Here is a 15,328-nt window from a genome sequence, read left to right as displayed (position 1 = left end):
AAAAGTGTTTCGTCATTTGTAAATTTGTTTCAGCCGCTTGTAAAAGTGTTTCGTCATTTGTAAATTTGTTTCATCCACTTGTAAAATTGTTTTGCACCTCTCGGCCACTGTAAAATTGGCCTGAATGGAATGCTGACTCCAGCACGAGCAGCAAAAACATGGGAGAACCTTAAAAAAACCTACAAGGTTTGTAATAATTGTTTTAAATTTGGTCTAAATGTGACGGACTAATAGTTATAGCAAATGTAGCATTACTGTTTGAATTATTTGCTTATTCCCTGTTTGTAGGAGCTTCGGAGACCACCAACAGGATCTGGCACTAAATCTGGGGAGGTCACTGCTGACAAGTGGAATTAGTTCCCTCTCATGGATCAGGCAATAGGTGGCAGGCCCTCCATTCGGCCCCCATGCCTCATTGCCTCAGCCTGGGGGAAGAGCCATTCATTTTCTGAGTCAGGCTCCTCATATTCAGTCCCAGATAGACCTGATGGAGAGTCAGGGACGGAGGAGGAGGAACCAGGGCCAGCACCACGCCAGCGCCAGCGGTGCGATAGGGTCCTGGAGCTGCTGGAGAGGGCCGAGGAAAGGGTGACACGAGAGGAAGCCAGGGAGGAGAGACTTTTAAATCTCTTAGAGGAACTGGTAGACAAAATGTAAAAAAGAATGTATTAAATTGTTTAAGTTAACTTCCATCAAAGATTGCTTTCTTGGCATCATATGGTTGATAACAAATGCTTTATTCAAAGTTTAAATTTAATTGGTACAATTTTTGATTTTGAAACCAATACTATTTACAAAAACACACACTTGCATATATATATATATAAACAAGTTGCATTTATCCTATTATGATTTTGAAATACCTATTTACAAAAATGGAACCCAAAAAAATACTCAAATTAAATGGAACCTACCAGAAAAAAGACTTTATGATGGCAGCCAGGTTGAACAGACGTCAAGCTCCAAAATTCTGGATTATAAAGACCAGTCCTAAATGCAATCATGTTCATAGAGAGCTGGTGGGAGGTGGGTTGGTGCTGACAGGGCAGCAGTCAGTCTGCTCCGAATTTGCTCTCCACATTGCAGGTCTGGCTGCATTTGACCAATGTCATCTGACCCAAGTGCCTCTTCTGAGGGTTCCATGCTGTCACCATTCCACAAGCACACATTGTGCAGAATGGTGCAGCATGCAATGACCTTGGTGGCAAATGCAGGCTCCACCTCTCGAGCTTTAAGGAATATTGCCCACTGTAGTATCTGAAGCCTGTGTATCTATTCTGTGCATGCCTTTACTTCTGTAAGGCCGCAATGCAGCCAGCCTGGTGCCACATTAGGAGATGCTCCACATGTGTCCTGTGATTTCTGCCTCGAGAAATTGAAAAGATGGCGGAGGGAAGATAAATAAAGGGAAGATAGGCCTGTTGTTGCTTGCTGTAGTTGAGGAATAACATTTGTCGTGCAAGAAAAACAGTGATGATGCTGTCATTGGTCCCTTGCAGGTTCCTACATTGTGGTGGCCCAGAAGACTTTGCCAGGTGTCTTGGAAATGGAGGCGTCCTATGTTTGGAAATGAATAAAGCACTGACTGATTAAAGAGAGGTGGCCCCACCCAGGTGACACTGAAGAGCAAGAACACTTAATTTCCCAATGAGTGCTACAAAATAAAAATGAAAAAGCTGTGGCCATGACCTGTCGACAGCCTTATTTTATTAGTTTTTTAACGGCCTCAAGGTCCTGCATGTCTCGGGTGTGGACTGGAAAGTCATCCCCGTGCGTGAAAGAATACAAATGAGACATGTGCATTGTATTCAAAGAAGCCTTTATTGTCAAGTACAAAGAAGCCTTTATTGTCAAGTGCCCTGAAACCACAGGCTGAAACCACATCCTGTCATCCTTCAGGACCTTCCTCCACTTCATCTTTTCATGTTTGTCCTGAAAGGATGCAGCCCTCTGGAAGAGTTCATTGGTTTCATTCTCTTTCAGCCATGCAACATCAGCCTGTGGGAGCCCATTGGGAGCAGACTCCCATATTTTTGTGCCATCCCTCGTATGTCACCTAATAAGAAAACACACGATTATATCCGGCAGCCGATATATTGTCACTGAATACTCAAACTTGAGCTTGTTTTTAATGGATTACCTTCGGTTGTGCTGCTGATGTTGCTGTGGGCCACCAGGGCTGAGGTGCTGCATCCATCACGGTGGTTGTCCTCTCGGGAGCCGCTACCGGAACCTTAACCAGAATATAACCAGCGTTTTAATGTAAGTTTTCGAATTGGCACACTTTAGTGTGGCGTCCCCAGGACATGGAGCAAAGAGTCACCTCGATGTGTGGATCAGACGGCGATCTTGCCGTCGACGATGGAGTGGTGCGTCTGACGGACTTGTGTGCAGACGCTGGCCGGCTCGGTTTTCCAGGTCTTTTGGCCTTTTCTGCTGCAGCTTTAGTGAAATGTGGGAGAAAAAGGCCAACGTAAACATAACTCATCTAAAATGTAGCTTCAGTCCTCACTGCGTTCTGAAAAGCTTGTGCATAATATTAATTATATAGTCCGTATTTTCCGGACTATAAGCCGCACCTGTATATAAGCCGCAACCGCTCAATTTTAAAAATAAAAAAATAAAAAAAAGATATACAAGCCGCACCGGGTTATGAGCCGCAGATATTTATGTTGAAAAATTAGATATTTACTGCATGTACAGAACGATTTTGAACTGTAAATGTACATGTAAGTACCTGAACAGATTCTTTCCTAACAGTGCCTTTTAACATGGCAGCAACTTTGTTGATTAAAACGGAACAGAACCAAGAGAAAATAACCAGTATTTCTCTTCATTTCTCCTGTGTTTGAAATCACAAGTCACTTTCATCATCTTGGCTGAAACCCATTAAGTCGTCTTCTTCAGTGTCGGAGTTGAACGACCCCAGAAGCGCTTCGTCACATCTGTCTCCATCAGTCTCGCTCTCCGTATCATCCTCCGCTGAAGTTGGCTCTGAAGGTGCGCCGCTCTCTTCGCGTAGCAGTCCAGCCTTTCGGAACCCGTTGGTGATCGTGGATTCTTTCACAGCACTCTACGCTGTTAGGATCCACTGACAGACATCAGAAAAGGATGCTTTTCGCATGTGGCCGGTTTTTGGGAATGATTTCTCACCACTTGTCATCCAAGTCTCCCACTCAACCCGGAGTGCAGCTTTAAATGCCCGATTCACACAGATGTCAAGTGCCTGCAAATACTTTGTTGTACCTTCAGGAATCACAGCTGGAATAGAGTTTGTATTCGTGATCGCTGCTTCCACAGAATCTGTGATGTGGGCCCTCATGCTATCCAAAACAAGCAGTGCTTTTTTCCGGTGAAAAACTCCTCCTGCGCGCTTGCTGTAGCACTCCGTTAACCATTCCTTCATCAGGCCTTCCATCATCCCCCCTTTGGTGTTAACTTTGACCACTATGCCACTAAAAATCCCCAGTGGTGGAAGTTGTTGTCCGGATGCCGTGCATGCCCGAACGCAGGTGAAGTGCGTTCTCTCGTGGCCTGTTGTTTTCAACAACACGGATGATGCGCCTGTCTTGTTAACAGTCCTGGTCAGAGGCAGAGCAAACGTCAAAGGTGCTTCGTCCATATTTATTATGTCGTTTGGTCCGATGGAGTGTTCTTGTATCTCTGTGTATCACCATGACGGCCCCGCTTTGAAATCTTCAATATTCATTTCGCGGGCGATTGTTTTGGCTTTAAGTCGGATCTGTAGAGTGGATACACCTCGGCCACCTGCTCGCTGTGTGTTCACCCAGTCCTCCAGGACATTTTCAAGTTCAGCCCACCTGCTTTTATGTCCCCTGAAAGCTTTTTTCGACTTTCGGCAATGCATTAGCTCCTCCCGCTGCCGCCTCCAACGTCTCACCATACATTCATTAACGCTAAGCTTGCGTGCAGCAGCGCGGTTTCCTTCCTGGCTAGCTAGATCAATGGCCTTCAACTTAAAACCTGCATCATACGAACTTCTTCGTGTGGGTTCCATGATGAAGGGGCGAGGATTTGAAAACAATTAACAGTTGGTAATTTGTCGTCCGTGTTCTATCTGCTAAAGAAAAAGTAGCGTTTTCTTCTTTGCATTGATTTTTCTTAGTTTTGATTCTAGTTCCGATTAGAGCGCCCCTAGCGGTGGAAGAAAAATCCATAAATAAGCCGCACCATAGAATAAGCCGCAGTGTTTAAAGTTTAGGAAAAAAGTAGCGGCTTATAGTCCGGAAAATACGGTAACTTGGAGTCGGTGTGCAACTACGCAAAAACGATGTGGGACTCCGGAGCATTCTCTGGTCCCCTCCCCAATCTGGCCAGCGAGGAGATGTTTAGCCGCATGTCGTCGCTCCGTCGCTGGCTGTCACGGTGGTGCCCCGATAACCAGGTGTTGTAGACAGTTGGAGCACTTTTTGGGGAAACCCTGGTCTGATTAGGAGAGACGGTGTCCATCCCACTATCATAGAGGGCCATAAAACAGCTACTCTGCAAGCTCCGAAACCAGACTACAAAGCAAATGATGTCCTTTTTAGGACTAATTATTGTTGCAACTGGGTGCCAAATTATGCTGAAATTACAGCACCGTTGCAAAGACTGATGTATGATAACTTAAAAATGACTTCTCCACTAAATTGGACTGAAAATGCAGAAACGGCCTTCTGTGACATGAAGCAAGCCTTGGTGTGGAGCACAGCTTTAGCTTTGCCAGATTACAGCAAACCTTTGGTTCAGATGGTTGATGGCACAGGACATTTGATGACCTCAGTCTGAGCTCAACAGTGGAGCTAAAATGAAGCCAATAGCATATTTCTCCTCTAAACTTGACTCTGTAGCACAGGGGTCACCAACCTTTCTGAGACGGAGAGCTACTTCCTGGGTACTGAATCATGTGAAGGGCCACCAGTTTGATACACACTTCTGAAATAGCCAATTTGCTCAATTTACCTTTAACTAAATGTCATTATTAATAGTTAATGATATTCATCTCTGCAAAGACACTGATCATGTTAATGATTTCTCACAATGAATATCAACAATGATTTAACAAGATCGGGAACAGATGGATATCAATATGCAACACTTTATTTCTAGATTTTGTCTTAGTGCAAGTGTTTTTCAAATTTTAAACACAAATCATGAATTACTTTGCACCACGTTTGTACAAATAATAAATCATGTAAAATACAAAAATAAACTTTCAGATTTTAAAATAAATCTGATTACGTTTTGAACTTCACACTTCAATCTGCAGATTTTTTCACATGAACATTTTAACATGAACAATTGTTCCATTTTACAAACACATTTAACAAATTCTGAAGGAGACACCAAATCTGGTGTCCGTTTCTTTGTCCGTTGGGGGGAAGCCTGGCGTTGCTGCTGTTACCAGTGTGTTGTCCTCTGGTGGGGAACTTGACAGTGCAGCTCTGAGTGAGTCTGGCAGATGTGCATCAGGGAGGCGTCTTCTGTGTTGGTTCTTGATGAAGTTCCTGTCAGAAAAGGCTGATTCACAAAGAGAGGTCGAACCAAAAAGGCTTGCAACCTTCATAGCTGCTGTACATACACCACTGTACTTTTCTGTGTCAACAAGGCACCAAAAGTTTGGTGCAGCCTGAGAGGCTTTGAGCTGCAGCTCATTTCACAATGTTCCAATTTCAATTAGCATCTGTGCAGCATCCAGGCTGAAGGTTGCACTGAACTGCTGAGCAATGCATGATATGTCCACGTTCATGAAAGGGGTAGAAATGAATGACACACATGGCTCAAGCTGATCCAGGTCCCAAAACCTGTTCTCAAACTCTTGCCCAAGTCTTTTTATGAGCTGAGAGCACTTTTCTGCGCTTTAGTCCAAAGCCTCACATGCAGAAGCGTTGTCTCTCAGCACCATCTGCACAGAGGGGAAGTGCAGCACCTTTTGTCTGTAAATGCACAGAGAAAATGTTCATCTTGGCTTTAGATGCATTTACAGCACTGATCCTATCAGCAACAGTCTCACCTTTGCCTTGCAGCTCCCAGTTCAAACTGTTCCGTTTCCCAGTAATGTCCGTTAAAAATGCAAGGTCCAGTGTCCAGCCAGTGTCCTCCAGCAGCGCGGCGTCTTCCCCTCTGGACTGCATGAACTCTTTTATTTCACTCAAAAGGGACAAAAAAGGAAGCAAAATCCGTCCCCTGCTGAGCCATCGGATTTCTGTGTGTAGCAGCAGGTCACCATATTCAGTTGGCAGCTCCACTGGGGACACTGGGGAACAATTTGAAAATATCCTGTTGAAATTATTCTAAATTATTCTGATTAAAAATCAAATTGACACGCTGATTCCAAAATTACAGTCATTTCCCCCCAGCCCGTCAAGTTTTGAAAGCTTCTCCTCCAGATCAGCAAATTTCCCCTAATGAGCTGGAGTCAGACTGGCCAGCTGATGACAACTGGATCAGCTCCGTTGGTGCCGTCACCATTAAGAGGTGTGTGCAGCCCCCAAAAGGTCAGTACTGTCAATATCCTATAGGGACACTTTGAACCAGAGGGGATCCTATAGATCAAAAAGTTGACCCAGTTTGATTCCGCACCCAAAAACGAACATCTGTCAGACGAACTCCAGTTGTTTCCCAGTATTTCAGTTCAAACGTGGACCAAATTGTTCTGAAGAGAGGCGCCTGTGCTGAATATGACGCGATCCAACCATAAACACGTGACGTGTAGAGGACGAAGAAGCGAAAGTGAAAGTTCTCAACTTCGGGCTCCATCTTGAGTGACCGAGCCATGATGGAAAACCTCTAATATTCAGGTAGCATTTGGTTCTTTCACTGCTGTCGTCTCGAATCAATGTTCCGCTGCGAGATGCGGCTTAATAAGCTGCGTGTTCGCAATGAGCGTGCGCGTGTTTCGGACGCATATTGCGGCTGGTCGACGGGAATGTTGTGACGCATGATCAAACTTTGTACCGTGTTTCCTCTAACTGCGTTTTCCGCTAACCCTGAGCCGACATTTTAGAGGGTGAGGAAGCACATTTTAATACTCACAATAAGTCGACAATATTATTTGCAGTTAGTGGAAAAATCCACGGAAAGAGGGACACAAACGCGACAGTTTTAGCCTCCTCTCTTTGTCCCTCCACCAGGGGACAATCAATCCTTTATTTAAAAAAGGAGAGTATGGAAAGAGGGAGAGATCAAGGCATTCCATTTTATTGTTTTAACAACTGGTTCTTTGTGGAATATGAATTTGTTATTATGATTTATGAAATGTGTTCTGTTTTGAATGAAGCCGTCAAGAAAACGAAACGAAACTAAACCCATGGTGTTTTGATATTTTTGGTCCTGTACATGTGGTCAGATCAGATTAGTCTGAGCAGAATTGGGTGTTTTTTGCCCTTTGCTGTGTGTCATCTATTCTATTCAGCATGTTGGGTTGCTTGACTTCTGTTGGGTTGTGGCAACTTGATCATCACTTCTGAGATATTGACACACCTTTTTCCTGAGGCTGGCTCCAATGCTGCCAACACACCTGGCCATGGATATGGTGGGACTTCTGTGATGAGTGGGGTCAGAGGTGGTGGACAAGCTCTGCTCCAAAACAAGCTTGCTAGATATGTTTGGGATCTCCTCCACCACAACCAGCAGCTGCAACTAGTAGCTGTGCACGCCATGCAGAGTTTTGACCTCTAGGTCAGGCTACAGATGTTTTTTCCAGCACCATCATGTGTTGGTGAGAAACATGATGCGCCTGATCAAAAAAAGCTGCTTGTAATCTGACAGACGAGCCATGATGAGATGTCAAGGTGCGTTGTTGAAAATGAAGATCCTCTTCTTGGAATCCTGTCTGAGATGACAGAAGATGATGCTGCATTTGACCCACTTTGATGATGTGATGACGTATTTCTGTTTAGTTTTGAATGCATTCTCATCTTATTTGTTAAATTTAATGTTGAGAACTGACATCTTGAAAGAATTTAGGTTTTCTCGTAAACCATAACCAGATAAAAAATGATTTAATTTGTATTTGTGTGCGTCCGTCTGATGCCACCGCACCTTCTGAAACACCCAGGAGAAACATTTTTTCCACAACTATTTTATGGTGTAAACTTTTAAGATGTCCCAAAACTTTTTTCCAATATATATGTGGCCTGTATGATGTACAGGGTGACATCATATAATAGATTTTGATGTGGATGAGCCGACAACACGTCATTGGACAGACCTCTGCTTGTCTTCATGCTGAGAATCATGTTCTTTAATCTTCTTTTCTGTGTCAGCAGACTGTTCCTGCTTAACCATTTAGACTCACATTTAAAAATGAGCGAATGTGTGATGGAAGAGGAAGAGAGAGCAAAGTCCACAGTGCCCAGCTGTGTGTCCATGAAGAGCGACAGGTCCAAAGGGCACCCTTTAAACTTCGGTATTGGACCTCAAGGCTCACCTTTAAAGTAAGGTTTTCTGAACCACATAACTCTGCCTTAGAACATTTCACAACCATACAAAACATCATTTTGTGGGTATTAGCCTCCACTATCGTGAAAAATGAAATTCATCAGCTCTTTAAAATGAAACGGTGCACGGTCCTTTCACCATGTTGGCCTGTGGAAAACCAGTGTTGTCGGGCCGATGGACCAGCGTCCCCGTCGTTGCCGGACCACCGTTGGCCACCAGTTGGGTTTTGGGATCAAAGTGGGGGCGTTTCCTGTATCCGGTTCTCCTCACGGATCCATGACTACAACATGTTGCTGCAAGTGCAGAGACGTTTGCTCTGGAAAGAACTTTAGAGCACATTCAGTGCTGCAGGATGAGGGGCTGGAAAAGGAGCCAGTTCTTTTCTCACTGCAGGGAACAGTTAAAAAAGCAGCTTAAGCTCTGAAAACATGAAAATTATACATATACATCATTGATTTATTGATTCAGTTGTTATCAGTTGTGAATATTGTTGATTAGAAACAAGAATCATGTTTAAACTGAAAGATGAATTCAGACATAAATGCTGGAACAATATTGAGTCTTGATCAGGTTCTTTCATCCTATAAATCAAAGGACTAATAGAGATGTGTTTCATAGTGAGAGGGGGGAGCACATCCTATCAAACTGGGACCAGTCAGCTCCACCAGGAGAGTCCTCTTGTTCACAATCTGGAAGCAGATCTGGAGATGCTGAAATGAAGCCCAAACAAAGTAAAACTGTTCAATATGAGATTTAATTTGTGATGTCATGAATTTGTAGTTGTGTTGATGATTTATTATAGATGGAAATCATTGGTTCACTTGTGTTCAGGAGGTGATCTGCAGGAGGTGATAGAAGGTCATAAGATCAGTCTGAAGAGAAGATGTGAACATGTGACTGAAGGAACTAATGAAGCAGGAAGTGGAACCCTGCTGAACAAGATCTACACTGAGCTCTACATCACTGAGGGACAAAGTGAGGAGGTGGACACACAACATGAGGTGAGACAGCTTGAGAGAACCTCCAAGAAGAACATCCAGGACACTCCAATCAAGTGCCAGGACATCTTCAAAGTCTTATCTGAGCAACAGAGACACATCAGAGTGGTTCTGACCAACGGTGTCGCCGGCGTTGGAAAAACCTTCTCAGTGCAGAAGTTCAGTCTGGACTGGGCAGAAGGTTTGGAGAACCAAGACATCAGTCTGGTGCTTCCGCTCTCATGCAGGGAGCTGAACTTGATCAGAGATGAGCAGCACAGTCTTCTCTCACTGCTTCATGTTTTCCATCCAACATTACAGAAGATCAGAGCAGAAGATCTGACTGTCTGGAAACTTCTGTTCATCTTTGATGGCCTGGATGAAAGCAGATTTTCACTGGATTTCAACAAGCATCGGGTCATCTCTGATGTCACACAAGTATCGTCAGTTGAGGTGCTCCTGGTGAACCTCATCCAGGGGAACCTGCTTCCCTCAGCTCTCATCTGGATCACCTCCAGACCTGCAGCAGCCTATCAGATTCCTCCCTCGTGTGTTGACAGGATCACAGAAGTACGAGGCTTCACTGACTCCCAGAAGGAGGAGTACTTCAGGAGGAGGTTCAGTGATGAAGATCTGTCCAAGAGAATCATCTCACACATCAAGGCCTCCAGGAGCCTCCACATCATGTGTCTGATCCCAGTTTTCTGCTGGATCACTGCTATAGTTCTGGAGGACATGATGACCAGAGACCAGAGAGGAGAGCTGCCCAAAACCCTGACTGACCTCTACTCACACTTCCTGAGGGTTCAGATAAAGAGGAAGAAGCAGAAGTATGGAGGAAAGCAGAGACCAGGGAAACTGACTGAGGCTGATAAAGAACTCCTTCTGAAGTTGGGTCGGCTGGCGTTTAAACATCTGGAGAAAGGAAACATCATGTTCTACTCAGAAGACCTGGAGCGATGTGGACTGGACGTCTCCGAGGTGTCGGTGTACTCAGGAGTTTGTACAGAGATCTTCAAGAGAGAGAGTGTGATCTTCCAGAAATCAGTCTACTGCTTTGTTCATCTGAGCGTTCAGGAGTTTCTGGCTGCCGTCTACATGTTCCACTGTTACACCAGGAAAGACACAGCGGTTATAAATCAGTTCCTAAAATATTCTGAACCAGTCACATCTCTTGATGACTTCCTCAGGAGAGCACTAATGAAATCTCTCAAAAGTGAAAATGGCCACCTGGACTTGTTTGTTCGCTTCCTTCATGGTCTCTCTCTGGAGTCCAATCAGAGGATCTTGGGTGGACTGTTGGATCAGACGGAGAACCACCCAGAAACCATCCAGAAGGTCCTCTACAACCTGAAGGAGGAGAACAGTGATGAAATCTCCCCAGACAGAAGCATCAACATCTTCCACTGTCTGATGGAGATGAAGGATCAGTCAGTCCATCAGGAGATCCAAGAGTTCCTGAAGTCAGAGAAGAAATCAGAGAGGGAACTGTCAGAGATCCACTGTTCAGCTCTGGCCTACCTGCTGCAGATGTCAGAGGAGGTTCTGGATGAGCTGAACCTGTGGCAGTACAAAACCTCAGAGGAGGGACGACGTCGCCTGATTCCAGCTGTGAGGAACTGCAGGAAGGTCGAGTAAGTACAGATTTCTGGGGCCGGACATCGGCGTTTAAATCAAGCGAGTGGATCATGTCAGGTAGCAATACCCCCTCCAGTGGTCATTCCTTCAATTCTTTATCTCCATTGCAGCGTCCATAAATTAAAACAACAACAATTCATCCAGAAATGTTCAACACTGGCTGGATATAAGTTCAAAGGTCAATCCAGACAAACCAACATAAGGCAGGAATAATAGGAGCCACAAGTTAACTGACTATCATGAAATTACTGTCATGTCATTAAATAACTTTTGTTTGTTTGTATACATCGTATTCTAACGACAGAAAAACACATTTTAACTAATGACACGTGACTATTTTGCTTCATTTGTTCAACGTAAAAACAGCCGGCCTCGTTGGTTTAAATGGGTGTTTTAGGTCTTTGTGGCGGCTCCGTTTGGAGCCTTTATGTGACCCACAAAGTTGTTTGAGCCTTTCCACACCCGTTAGGTGGCAACTTCATCACTAGCAACAAAAGGTGCAGTGAAAATGATTTGAAGGGAAACAGGCAGATATAACAGAAGCTGAGGGCAATCGATGCAACAGAGACTCTGATGTCATCGATCGGATCGCTGAATTAAGACTTGACGCACGATCGTACAAATTGGATGAAATGCAAAATATCCAAAGAGCCGATAGACAGATAAAAAGATGCACGTTTCTTTAAACCATTTGCTATAATCATTTTAAATATTGAGTAATTATGAGCTGTTCTAAAATAAGACAAATGTTGAGAATAATTCAGTTGCATTTCAGATCTGATGGTCGTTCAAACTGTTGCTCTACGGTGTTGAATTTAGCTTTTCCAGGAAATGAGCTACATTTGTGTTGAGGTAGATTCTCAGATAAGTTGATTAGAAATCCCAAAGTTTGACTCACTATTTTTGTTTCATACACAACAGACTGCCTGGTAGTTTTCTTTCAACGAGTCATTGGGAAGTTGTGGCCTCAGCAATGACGTCAAACCCTTCTCATCTACGGGAGCTGGACTTAAGAGAGAACAAAAGCCTGACAGATGCCGTAGTAAAGTTACTGTCTTCTGCAATGATGCATCCAAACTGCAGACTGGAGACGCTCAGGTCAGGAGGCCTCTGTTGGTCTTTTCTAAATTTCTTTACATTTTCTGCTTTTCTCTTCATTTTCAGATTTAGAAATGTGTTTTTATTTGCCCCATTTATTCCTTTTCCAGGGTGTGGTGCTGCAGTTTATCAGAGATCAGCTGTGGCTCTCTGGCCTCGGCGCTGAGGTCCAATCCCTCCCATCTGAGAGAACTGGAGCTGAGTCACACCGAGCTGAAGGATCCAGGAGTGAAGCTGCTCTGTGGTTTTCTCCAGGATCCTCTCTGTAAGCTGGAGACTCTCAGGTCAGCTTCCTTTTATCTTCGACATAACAACTAAACAATGAAAGGCTTCAAGATAAACTCCATTGACTTTTTGAGAAGAGAAGTGTAGTATGAATTTAAATGAGCCATTGAAAGTCAATTTTATAGATACTTTTTAACTATGTTGTTGCTGTAATATCCCAGTTTATCAGTGGGGGGCCAGAGCACTAACCCTAACCCTAGCCCACAAGCTATCAGGAGTGGGTCGCTTTGTCCCAACTCCTGACCAGAGTTGAGTGCTATTGAGAAATGTGGTCTCACAAACTTGGAAGGTATTTTGACCTACACACACTTTACATACGGTGTAGATCTTGTCCAACCGCCCTGAAAGAACCCAAAATAGGAACATACGGCAGATAAGCCGGTGCAGGACCAGAGGTTTGTTGCTTGTAAGCTGTGCTTTGCTCTGGTACATGTTGATTTTTATTTGACTTCTCTCAAAATAATTGTTATTTTAGACTAAAGTACTGCAGTTTATCAGAGACCAGCTGTGATTCTGTGGCCTCAGCTCTGAAGTCCAACCACTCCCATCTCAGAGAACTGGACCTGGGTCAGAACCAGCTGCAGGATTCAGGAGTGAAGCTGCTCTGTGGTTTTCTCCACTTTCCAAACTGCCGACTGGAAACTCTGAGGTAAACACCATTCTCAAAAATGTCCATTATTCCATCCGAGGGTCCTCACACTTTCTGAGTGTGTGTGTTGTGCCCAGTTCCTTCAGGAGGGAGGGCCACACGGGGACCACTTATTCATGATAAACTGATTTAAGGACAATGAAAAAGCCGACAGATGGTAACCAAAATTAGACAAAACTAGGTGAGGGTGCCTGGTAGACACCAGCCAACGAAGAGGGAGATGGTGAGGGAGACAGGAAGTCATCTAAGACAGGTTGTGCCTTTAAAGATGAGCCACAGGTGAGATAGATCTCTATGATGAGATGGGAGGGAAAGAGGTGGGAGAACCTGGGAAGAGTGAGGGCCAGAACAATATATATTCTCCTCTGGAACAGTGCAAACCTGAGAGGTTGGAATTGTGGTAATTACATATTACTATCATTTTTTAACCTGTAACTAAATTAAATATTTACAGATCATGCCTTTGATTAACCTTTCAGATTAATACTGGTTTCACTTATAACCTTATAAAAGTTTCCCTTCTTTATTTAGATTAAGGGGCTGCAGCTTATCAGAGATCAGCTGTGGCTCTCTGGCCTCGGCGCTGAGGTCCAATCCCTCCCATCTCAGAGAACTGGACCTGAGTCGGAACCAGCTGCAGGATTCAGGAGTGAAGCTGCTCTGTGGTTTTCTCCAGGATCCAAACTGCCGACTGGAAACTCTGAGGTAAACACCATTCTCAAAAACGTCCATTATTCCATCCGAGGGTCCTCACACTTTCTGAGTGTGTGTGTTGTGCCCAGTTCCTTCAGGAGGGGGGGCCACACGGGGACCACTTATTCATGATAAACTGATTTAAGGACAATGAAAAAGCCGACAGATGGTAACCAAAATTAGACAAAACTAGGTGAGGGTGCCTGGTAGACACCAGCCAACGAGGAGGGAGATGGTGAGGGAGACAGGAAGTCATCTAAGACAGGTTGTGCCTTTAAAGATGAGCCACAGGTGAGATGGATCTCCATGATGAGATGGGAGGGAAAGAGGTGGGGAGAACCTGGGAAGAGTGAGGGCCAGAACAATATAGATTCTCCTTTGGAACAGTGCAAACCTGAGAGGTTGGAATTGTGGTAATTACATATTACTATCATTTTTTGACCTGTAACTAAATTAAATATTTACACATAATGCCTGTCGCAAGGATGAACGGCAGTGGAGGAGACAGAGGGAGATGGGAGATTCTTTCCTCCAAAAATGTATTTTAATTTACCAAAAATAAAGCGGCGTCAGAAGATGCCAGGCTAAATCCATACCGACCCTGCACACTCTTACACCCCACAACTTTTTTCCAACAATTTTCTTTTACCTCCAAAACAATGACCAACCAACTCAACAACCAACAAGAAGCCCTGTCTTGGGCCTACTACAGGGCTTTTATACCTGTAGCCCCTCCCACAGGTGAAACCAATTATCAAAATTATTACGCTCACTAATACATTTACAAACTCAAAATTACAACCGAAAAGAAAATACAAAAAGATGCGTAAAACTTCCAAAACAAATTTCCACCACCAACAACCACCCAGTGCACAGTAAAATACATGTTCAATTTACCCCAATAAAACACCCCCGCTAAAATAGATTGTGCCGTAGCACCCCGCGAAACCCCTCCATATATACAATCATGGACCAGTCCTTCGGTTTCCCCAAACGAGGAAGTATGTCCTGCTGGTGAGCTATGGTAAAAAGTGGTGTGTCTGAAATGCTTAAACCGAGTACCCCTAGACGGAACAGAATGGAAATGAAATGTTTGTGTGTGCGTATGAAGTGTGTGCGTAAGGGGCACGGCTCACTCCGTGACAATGCCTTTGATTAACCTTTCAGATTAATACTGGTTTCACTTATAACCTTATAAAACTTTCCCTTCTTTATTTAGATTATGGAGCTGCAGTTTATCAGAGATCAGCTGTGGCTCTCTGGCCTCGGCGCTGAGGTCCAATCCCTCCCATCTCAGAAAACTGGACCTGGGTCAGAACCAGCTGAAGGATTCAGAGCTGAAGCTGCTGTCTGATCTCGTAGAGAATCCACACTATGGGCTGGAGACATTGAGTCAGTAGCTGGTTGAAGCCAGTCAACTCCCGCTCATCTGCTGCATCACTCACTGACCACTGGTGAAGAGCATCTGTGGAAACATCTGCCGTCTACTCCCTCCATAGATGAAGAATTCAGTTTTTAAAAAGCGCTGGTGGACTTTCAGGAGATC

General features: G+C 44.3%; 1 protein-coding gene and 1 long non-coding RNA gene across 6 annotated transcripts in view; both read left to right on the top strand.

Moving 5' to 3' along the window:
• The window catches only part of LOC115252687 (RNA-binding Raly-like protein), a 199,980-nt gene that overhangs the window by 149,683 nt on the left and 34,969 nt on the right, over positions 1–15,328 (top strand). The gene's annotated exons all lie outside the window — the stretch shown is intronic.
• Positions 6,780–9,118, top strand: LOC115252700 (uncharacterized). The gene is made up of 3 exons (XR_003891021.1): positions 6,780–6,800; positions 8,271–8,438; positions 9,061–9,118. It is a non-coding gene; the product is annotated as an uncharacterized lncRNA (long non-coding RNA).

This window comes from Takifugu rubripes, chromosome 15, assembly GCF_901000725.2.
Source record: "Takifugu rubripes chromosome 15, fTakRub1.2, whole genome shotgun sequence".
Taxonomy (NCBI): domain Eukaryota; kingdom Metazoa; phylum Chordata; class Actinopteri; order Tetraodontiformes; family Tetraodontidae; genus Takifugu; species Takifugu rubripes.
Note: the sequence above shows the minus strand (reverse complement) of the source record. Positions and strands in the feature narration are given on the sequence as shown.